This window comes from Lissotriton helveticus, chromosome 1_2, assembly GCF_964261635.1.
Source record: "Lissotriton helveticus chromosome 1_2, aLisHel1.1, whole genome shotgun sequence".
NCBI lineage: Eukaryota > Metazoa > Chordata > Amphibia > Caudata > Salamandridae > Lissotriton > Lissotriton helveticus.
Window position 1 is genome coordinate 326000564 of NC_136058.1, and position 9998 is coordinate 326010561.

The following is a 9998-nucleotide window of genomic DNA, read 5'->3' on the forward strand; positions in this document are numbered from 1 at the left end:
TCCTGAACCCAGCCAAGCAAGGGGAGGCTCCCCGGGCACATCGGAACCCCTTCCCGGGCCCTTGGCCGTGCGGCAGGCTGGGAGACAGGGCCCAGGGCCGGAGCACCCGACCCGGGGCCCGCCCGGGCCCCTGGACCCAGCCGGGGCTCCCAAGCCCGGAGGCGCATGGGACGCCTCCCCGGTCCCTCCGGACCCCGTCCCGGGCACCCTGCCACGCAGCAGGACCAAGGACAGAGCCCGGGGTGGGGAGGCCGCCCTCCCCGGGTCCTCAGGGGCCCTAGCCACTGCTCCTGAACCCAGCCAAGCAAGGGGAGGCTCCCCGGGCACATCGGAACCCCTTCCCGGGCCCTTGGCCGTGCGGCAGGCTGGGAGACAGGGCCCAGGGCCGGAGCACCCGACCCGGGGCCCGCCCGGGCCCCTGGACCCAGCCGGGGCTCCCAAGCCCGGAGGCGCATGGGACGCCTCCCCGGTCCCTCCGGACCCCGTCCCGGGCACCCTGCCACGCAGCAGGACCAAGGACAGAGCCCGGGGTGGGGAGGCCGCCCTCCCCGGGCCCTCAGGGGCCCTAGCCACTGCTCCTGAACCCAGCCAAGCAAGGGGAGGCTCCCCGGGCACATCGGAACCCCTTCCCGGGCCCTTGGCAGTGCGGCAGGCTGGGAGACAGGGCCCAGGGCCGGAGCACCCGACCCGGGGCCCGGCCGGGCCCCTGGACGCAGCCGGGGCTCCCAAGCCCGGAGGTGCATGGGACGCCTCCCCGGTCCCTCCGGACCCCGTCCCGGGCACCCTGCCACGCAGCAGGACCAAGGACAGAGCCCGGGGTGGGGAGGCCGCCCTCCCCGGGCCCTCAGGGGCCCTAGCCACTGCTCCTGAACCCAGCCAAGCAAGGGGAGGCTCCCCGGGCACATCGGAACCCCTTCCCGGGCCCTTGGCAGTGCGGCAGGCTGGGAGACAGGGCCCAGGGCCGGAGCACCCGACCCGGGGCCCGGCCGGGCCCCTGGACCCAGCCGGGGCTCCCAAGCCCGGAGGCGCATGGGACGCCTCCCCGGACCCATGGAGCCCGTCCTGGGCATTGAGCCATGCCGTTGGCCTGGAGATGGGTGCCACGGACGCCCGGGGGAGGTCTGTCTGGGACACATGGAGCCCGTCCTGGGCATTGAACCATGCCGTTGGCCTGGAGAAGGGAGCCCCGGACGCCCGGGGGAGGACTGCCCGGTACCCGTGGAGCCCTTCCCGGGTACTTTGCAACGCCGTTGGCCTCCTGGAGATGGGTGCCCCGAACGCCCGGGGGGGTGGGCTGCCCGGGACCCGTGGAGCCCGTCCTGGGCACTCTGACCTGCTGTTGGCCCGGGGGAGGGACCCCAGACGACCGGGACCCGTGGAGCCCGTCCTTGACACTCTGACAAGCCGTTGGCCCGGGGAAGGGAGCCCCAGACGACCGGGACCCGTGGAGCCCATCCTGGGCACTCCTGTATGCCGTTGGCCCGGGGAAGGGAGCCCCGGACGTCCGGGACCCGTGGAGCCCGTCCTGGGCACTCCTGTATGCCGTTGGCCCGGGGAAGGGAGCCCCGGACGTCCGGGACCCGTGGAGCCCGTCCTAGGCACTCTGAAATGCTTTGGCCCGGGGAAGGGAGCCCCGGACACCCGGGGGGGAGGACTGCCCGGGGCCTGTGGAGCCCATCCTGGGCACTCTGACAAGCCGTTGGCCCGGGGAAGGGAGACCTGGACGCCCAGAACCCGTGGAGCCCGTCCTGGGCACTCTGAAATGCTTTGGCCCGGGGAAGGGAGCCCCGGACGCCCGGGGGGGAGGACTGCCCGGGACCCGTGGAACTGGTCCTGGGCACTCTGACATGCCGCTGGCCCGGGGAAGGGTGCCCCGGATGACCGGGGCCCGTGGAGCCCGTCCTGGGCACTCTGACATGCCGCTGGCCCGGGGAAGGGAGCCCCGGACGCCCGGGGCCCGTGGAGCCCGTCCCGGGCACTCTGCCATGCCGTCAGCCTGGATGGAGCCCCGGACGCCCGGGGGGGCGAAGGCCCGGGACGCATGGAGCCTGTCCCGGGCACTCTGCCATGCCGTCGGCCTGGATGGAGCACCGGACGCCCGGGGGACGACTGCCCAAGAGCCATGGAGCCCGTCCTGGGCAATTTGACATGCAGTTGGCCTGGAGGAAGGAAGCTCCGGGTGGCCTAGGGAGGTGTTGCCCAGGCATATCCCATCTGGTCCCCATGGCAGAGAACCACCAACCCTGGAGGGGTGTCCGGGCATACCCTGCCCCATAGTAATCCGGAGGCAAATTACCCCCCTTTCTTGCAATCTGTGCACGCGAGGTGACAGAGGGGACCCAAGGCGTGAAAGAACCCGACCTCATGGAGCCCTCGCTGGGATCCGGGAGGCGAATGGCACCTCATTAAGACTTCCAGGGAAGTTCGGCCATCTGGTCCCCCCCATAGGAAAGCGTTGCAGGCGACCAGATGCCCGAGGGGATCCGGGCGACCAGATGGCCGAGGGAATCCGGGCGACCAGATGGCTGGGCATGGAGGTGAAGCCGCCTGGACTCTTCCCCACCCCGTCCCCGTCCCGGGACGAATGCCCGGGACGCATGGAGCCCGTCCTGGCCACTTGACGTCCCGTCCTGGGCATTGAACCATGCCGTCGGCCTGGAGAAGGGAGCCCCCGGACGCCCGGGGGAGGACTGCCCGGTACCCGTGGCGCCCTTCCCGGGTATTTTGCAACGCCGTTGGCCTCCTGGAGATGGGTGCCCCAGATGCCCGGGGGTGGGCTGCCCGGGACCCATGGAGCCCGTCCTGGGCACTTTTACATGCCGTCGGCCTGGAGATGGGTGCCCCGGACGCCCGGGGGAGGACTGCCCGGTACCCGTGGAGTCCTTTCCGGGTACTTTGCAACGCCGTTGGCCTCCTGGAGATATGTGCCCCGAACGCCCGGGGGGAGGGCTGTCCGGGGCCCATGGAGCCCGTCCTGGGCACTGTGACATGCCGTCGGCCTGGAGGTGGGAGCCCCGGACGCCCGGGGGAAGGCTGCCCGGGACCCGTGGAGCCCTTCCCGGGTACTTTGCCATCCCGTTGGCCTCCTGGAGATGGGTGCCCCGGACGCCCGGGGGAGGTCTGTCCGGGGCCCATGGAGCCCGTCCTGGGCAGTGTGACATGCCGTCGGCCTAAAGCTGGGAGCCCCGGACGCCCGGGGGAAGGCTGCCCGGGACCCGTGGAGCCCTTCCCGGGTACTTTGCCATCCCGTTGGCCTCATGGAGATGGGTGCCCCGGACGCCCAGGGGTGGTCTGTCCGGGACACGTGGAGCCCGTCCTGGGCATTGAGCCATGCCGTTGGCCCGGAGAATGGAGCCCCCAGATGCCCGGGGGAGGTGTTGCCCAGGCATATCTCATCTGGTCCCCCGGGCAGAGAACCACCAGCCCTGGAGAGGTGTCCGGGCGTACCCTGCCCCTAGTAATCCGGAGGGAAATTACCCCCCTTTCTTGCAATCCGTGCACGCGAGGTGACAGAGGGGACCCAAGGCGTAAAAGAACCCGATCTCATGGAGCCCTAGCTGGGATCCAGGAGCCGAATGGCACCTCATCGGGACTTCCAGGGAAGCCCGGCCATCTGGTCGCCCCATTGGAAAGCATCGCGGGCGACCAGAGGGCCGGGATCGAAAGGACTCCCAGCTCCCCATCCATCCCAAGCCTTCGCGGTAGGGTTCCTGACTGCCTGCCCACGCAAGGCAGGGCTCTTGGACCACGGCTGGGCCTCAGGCGCAGGTTGGACCACCGGAGCTCTAGGGCCCGGACGACCTGGGAGAGGAATGCCCGGGACCCGTGGAGCCCGTCCTGGGTACTTTGACATGCCGTCGGCCTGGAGGTGGGTGCCCCGGACGCCCCGGGGGAAGCTGCCCGGGACCCATGGAGCCCGTCCTGGGTACTTTGACATTCCGTCGGCCTGGAGGTGGGAGCCCCGGACGCCCGGGGGGAGGTCTGCCCGGGACCCATGGAGCCCGTCCTGGGTACTTTGCCAATGCCGTTGGCCTCATGGAGATGGGTGCCCCGGACGCCCGGGGGACGAATGCCCGGGACGCATGGAGCCCGTCCTGGGCACTTTTCCATGCCTTCGGCCTGGAGCAGCAGACACCCAGGGGAGGACCACCGTGAAAACCATGGAGCCCGACCCGGGCACTCTGCCATACCGTCAGCCTAGATGGAGCCCCGGACGCCCAGGGGACGAATGCCCGGGACGCATGGAGCCCGTCCTGGGCACTTTTCAATGCCGTCAGCCTGGATGGAGCCCCGGACGCCCGGGGGACGACTGCCCAGGAGCCATGGAGCCCGTCCTGGGCAATTTGACATGCAGTTGGCCTGGAGGAAGGAAGCCCCGGGTGGCCTAGGGAGGTGTTGCCCAGGCATAGCCCATCTGGTCCCCATGGCAGAGAACCACCAGCCTCGGAGGGGTGTCCGGGCGTACCCTTCTCCCTAGTAATCCGGAGGAAAATTACCCCCTTTTCTTGTAATCTGTGCACGCGAGGTGACAGAGGGGACCCAAGGCGCGAATGTACCCAACCTCCTGGAGCCCTCGCTGGGATCCGGGCGGCGAATGGCACCTCATCGGGACTTTCAGGGAAGTTCGGCCATCTGGTCGCCCCATAGGAAAGCGTTGCGGGCGACCAGATGCCCGAGGGGATCCGGGCGACCAGATGGCCGAGGGAATCCGGGCGACCAGATGGCTGGGCATGGAGGTGAAGCCGCCTGGACTCTTCCCCACCCCGTCCCCGTCCCGGGACGAATGCCCGGGACGCATGGAGCCCGTCCTGGCCACTTGACGTCCCGTCCTGGGCATTGAACCATGCCGTCGGCCTGGAGAAGGGAGCCCCCGGACGCCCGGGGGAGGACTGCCCGGTACCCGTGGAGCTCTTCCCGGGTACTTTGCAACGCCGTTGGCCTCCTGGAGATGGGTGCCCCAGATGCCCGGGGGTGGGCTGCCCGGGACCCATGGAGCCCGTCCTGGGCACTTTTACATGCCGTCGGCCTGGAGGTGGGTGCCCTGGACGCCCGGGGGAGGCCTGCCCGGGACCCGTGGAGCCCCTCCCGGGTACTTTGCCAATGCCGTTGGCCTCATGGAGATGGGTGCCCCGGACGCCCGGGGGAGGACTGCCCGGTACCCGTGGTGTCCTTTCCGGGTACTTTGCAACGCCGTTGGCCTCCTGGAGATATGTGCCCCGAACGCCCGGGGGGAGGGCTGTCCGGGGCCCATGGAGCCCGTCCTGGGCACTGTGACATGCCGTCGGCCTGGAGCCCCCAGACACCCAGGGGAGGACCACCGTGAAAACCATGGAGCCCGACCCGGGCACTCTGCCATACCGTCAGCCTAGATGGAGCCCCGGACGCCCAGGGGACGAATGCCCGGGACGCATGGAGCCCGTCCTGGGCACTTTTCAATGCCGTCAGCCTGGATGGAGCCCCGGACGCCCGGGGGACGACTGCCCAGGAGCCATGGAGCCCGTCCTGGGCAATTTGACATGCAGTTGGCCTGGAGGAAGGAAGCCCCGGGTGGCCTAGGGAGGTGTTGCCCAGGCATAGCCCATCTGGTCCCCATGGCAGAGAACCACCAGCCTCGGAGGGGTGTCCGGGCGTACCCTTCTCCCTAGTAATCCGGAGGAAAATTACCCCCTTTTCTTGTAATCTGTGCACGCGAGGTGACAGAGGGGACCCAAGGCGCGAATGTACCCAACCTCCTGGAGCCCTCGCTGGGATCCGGGCGGCGAATGGCACCTCATCGGGACTTTCAGGGAAGTTCGGCCATCTGGTCGCCCCATAGGAAAGCGTTGCGGGTGACCAGATGCCCAAGGGGATCCGGGCGACCAGATGGCCGAGGGAATCCGGGCGACCAGATGGCTGGGCATGGAGGTGAAGCCGCCTGGACTCTTACCCACCCCGTCCCCGTCCCGGGACGAATGCCCGGGACGCATGGAGCCCGTCCTGGCCACTTGACGTCCCGTCCTGGGCATTGAACCATGCCGTCGGCCTGGAGAAGGGAGCCCCCGGACGCCCGGGGGAGGACTGCCCGGTACCCGTGGAGCCCTTCCCGGGTACTTTGCAACGCCGTTGGCCTCCTGGAGATGGGTGCCCCAGATGCCCGGGGGTGGGCTGCCCGGGACCCATGGAGCCCGTCCTGGGCACTTTTACATGCCGTCGGCCTGGAGGTGGGTGCCCTGGACGCCCGGGGGAGGCCTGCCCGGGACCCGTGGAGCCCCTCCCGGGTACTTTGCCAATGCCGTTGGCCTCATGGAGATGGGTGCCCCGGACGCCCGGGGGAGGACTGCCCGGTACCCGTGGAGTCCTTTCCGGGTACTTTGCAACGCCGTTGGCCTCCTGGAGATATGTGCCCCGAACGCCCGGGGGGAGGGCTGTCCGGGGCCCATGGAGCCCGTCCTGGGCACTGTGACATGCCGTCGGCCTGGAGCCCCCAGACACCCAGGGGAGGACCACCGTGAAAACCATGGAGCCCGACCCGGGCACTCTGCCATACCGTCAGCCTAGATGGAGCCCCGGACGCCCAGGGGACGAATGCCCGGGACGCATGGAGCCCGTCCTGGGCACTTTTCAATGCCGTCAGCCTGGATGGAGCCCCGGACGCCCGGGGGACGACTGCCCAGGAGCCATGGAGCCCGTCCTGGGCAATTTGACATGCAGTTGGCCTGGAGGAAGGAAGCCCCGGGTGGCCTAGGGAGGTGTTGCCCAGGCATAGCCCATCTGGTCCCCATGGCAGAGAACCACCAGCCTCAGAGGGGTGTCCGGGCGTACCCTTCTCCCTAGTAATCCGGAGGAAAATTACCCCCTTTTCTTGTAATCTGTGCACGCGAGGTGACAGAGGGGACCCAAGGCGCGAATGTACCCAACCTCCTGGAGCCCTCGCTGGGATCCGGGCGTCGAATGGCACCTCATCGGGACTTCCAGGGAAGTTCGGCCATCTGGTCGCACCATAGGAAAGCGTTGCGGGCGACCAGATGCCCGAGGGGATCCGGGCGACCAGATGGCCGAGGGAATCTGGGCGATCAGATGGCTGGACACGGAAGTGAAGCCGCCTGGACTCTCCCGACCCTGTCCCCGTCCCCGTGCCCGTGCCCGGGACGCATGGAGCCCGTCCTGGGCACTTTTCCATGCCTTCGGCCTGGAGCCCCCAGACACCCAGGGGAGGACCACCGTGAAAGCCATGGAACCCGACCCGGGCACACTGCCTTGCCGCCGGCCTGGATGGAGCCCCGGACGCCCGGGGGACGAATGCCCGGGACGCATGGAGCCCGTCCCGGGCACTCTGCCATGCCGTCGGCCTGGATGGAGCCCCGGACGCCCGGGGGACGACTGCCCAAGAGCCATGGAGCCCATCCCGGGCACTCTGCCATGCCGTCCTGACAAATTCGTACGGACTCCTAACCTTCCGACACGGATCGGAATCGAGCCCTTTCTGACCCAGCAGATTTCAGGTTGATTTGCTATATACTTTACGTACGATTTTATGGGGGCCGATTCCGATCCGGTACGTAAAAGCAAATATGACCGACATGTCGGACAACCACGTACACCCAGGGGATAGGACTGCCCGGGTCACATGGACCCCGTCCTGGGCACTCTGATCTGCCGCCGGCGCCGGGGATCGAACCGTGATCACCAGATGGGGATATCCCAAAAATCTGGCATGGATACGGCCCGCCAGGACAGGTTTGGGCACCCCTGTTGTACGGACTCCCAAGCCCTACGGTCCTTCTGACACGGATCGGAATCGAACCCAGCAGATTTCGCGTTGACTGCCTCTATATCAGGGGTGCCCAAACCAGTCCTGGCGGGCCGTATCCATGCCAGATTTTTGGGATATCCCCATTTGGGGATCACGGTTCGATCCCCGGCACCGGCGGCAGATTAGCCCAGCACCAGGTGACTCTGGGAAATAGCTGGCGCCGCGGCTAGGGCGGCTGACTCCGGAATCTGGAGATTTTTTTATTTAAGGTTTTTGTAGAGCGCGTAGTAACCCTCGAGCATCCCAGAGATCAGGGTTCGATCCCCGGCACCGGCCGCAGATTAGCCCAGCACCACGTGACTCTGGGAAATAGCTGGCGCCGCGGCTAGGGAGGCTGACTCCGGAATCTGGAGATCACGGTTCGATCCCCGGCACCGGCGGCAGATTAGCCCAGCACCAGGTGACTCTGGGAAATAGCTGGCGCCGCGGCTAGGGCGGCTGACTCCGGAATCTGTGAGATTTTTTTATTTGAGGTTTTTGTAGAGCGCGTAGTAACCCTCGAGCATCCCAGAGATCAGGGTTCGATCCCCGGCACCGGCCGCAGATTAGCCCAGCACCACGTGACTCTGGGAAATAGCTGGCGCCGCGGCTAGGGCGGCTGACTCCGGAATCTGGGGATCACGGTTCGATCCCCGGCACCGGCGGCAGATTAGCCCAGCACCATGTGACTCTGGGCAATAGCTTGCTTAATCTTCCCAACGGCCCCTAGCGCCTAGAGACCCTTACGGGTGATTGTGCGCCTTACAAATGTGGATTATTATTATTATTATTATTTGGGCCGATTCCGATCCGGTTCGTAAAAGCACATCTGCCCGAATCTGTCGGACAACCACGTACGCCCGGGAGAGGACTGCCCGGGACCCGTGGAGCCCGTCCTGGTCACTCTGACCTGCCGTCTGCCCGGGGAAGGGAGCCCCGGACGCCCGGGGGGAGGACTGCCCGGGACCCATGGAGCCCGTCCTGGGCACTCTGACCTGCCGTCTGCCCGGGGAAGGGAGCCCCGGACGCCCGGGGGGAGGACTGCCCGGGACCCATGGAGCCCGTCCTGGGCACTCTGACCTGCCGACGGCCCGGGGAAGGGAGCCCTGGACGCCCGGGGGAGGACTGCCCGGGACCCGTGGAACTCGTCCTGGGCACTCTGACATGCCGCTGACCCGGGGAAGGGAACCCCGGACGCCCGGGAGCTGTGGAGCCCGTCCTGGGCACTCTGACAAGCCGTCGGACCGGGGAAGGGAGCCCCGGACGCCCGGGACCCGTGGAGCCTGTCCTGGGAACTCAGGCATGCCGTTGGCCCAGGGAAGGGAGTCCCAGATACCCGGGACCCGTGGAGCCCGTCATGGGCACTCTGACAAGCCGGTGTCCCGGGGAAGGGAGCCCCGGACGCCCGGGACTCGTGGAGCCCGTCCTGGGCACTCTGGCATGCCGTTGGCCTGGGGAAGGGAGCCCCGGACGCCCGGTGGGGGAGGACTGCCAGGGACCCGTGGAGCCCGTCCTGGGCACTTTGACCTGCCGTTGGCCTGGAGATGGAAGCCCCGGATGCCTGGGGGAGGACTGCCCGGGACCCATGGAGCCCGTCCCGGGTACTTTGCCATGCTGTTGGCCTCCTGGAGATGGGTGCCCCGGACGCCCGGGGGAGGACTGCCCGGGACGTATGGAGCCCGTCCCGGGCACTTTTCCATGCCGTCGGCAGGGATGGAGCCCCGGACGCCCGGGGGACGACTGCCCAAGAGCCATGGAGCCCGTCCTGGGCAATTTGACAAGCCGTTGGCCTGGAGGAAGGAAGCCCCGGGTGGCCTAGGGAGGTGTTACCCAGGCATAGCCCATCTGGTCCCCCTAGCAGAGAACCACCAACCTTGGAGGGGTGTCCGGGCGTACCCTGTCCCTAGTAATCCGGAGGGAAATTACCTGACTTTCTTGCAATCTGTGCACACGAGGTGACAGAGGGGACCCAAGGCGCGAAAGTACCCGACCTCCTGGAGCCCTCGCTGGGATCCGGGAGGCGAATGGCACCTCATCATGACTTCCAGGGCGACCAGATGGCCGAGGCGAGAGGGGCGACCAGATGGCCGGGACCAAAATGACGCCAATCTGCCTGCCCCGGAGCTGCAGGGCTCTGGGGCTGCAGGGTTCCGGGGGCTGCAAAGCTGCAGGTCTCTGGGGCTGCAGGGCTCCGGGGCTTCAGGCCTCCCCGGGCCCTGATGGACCC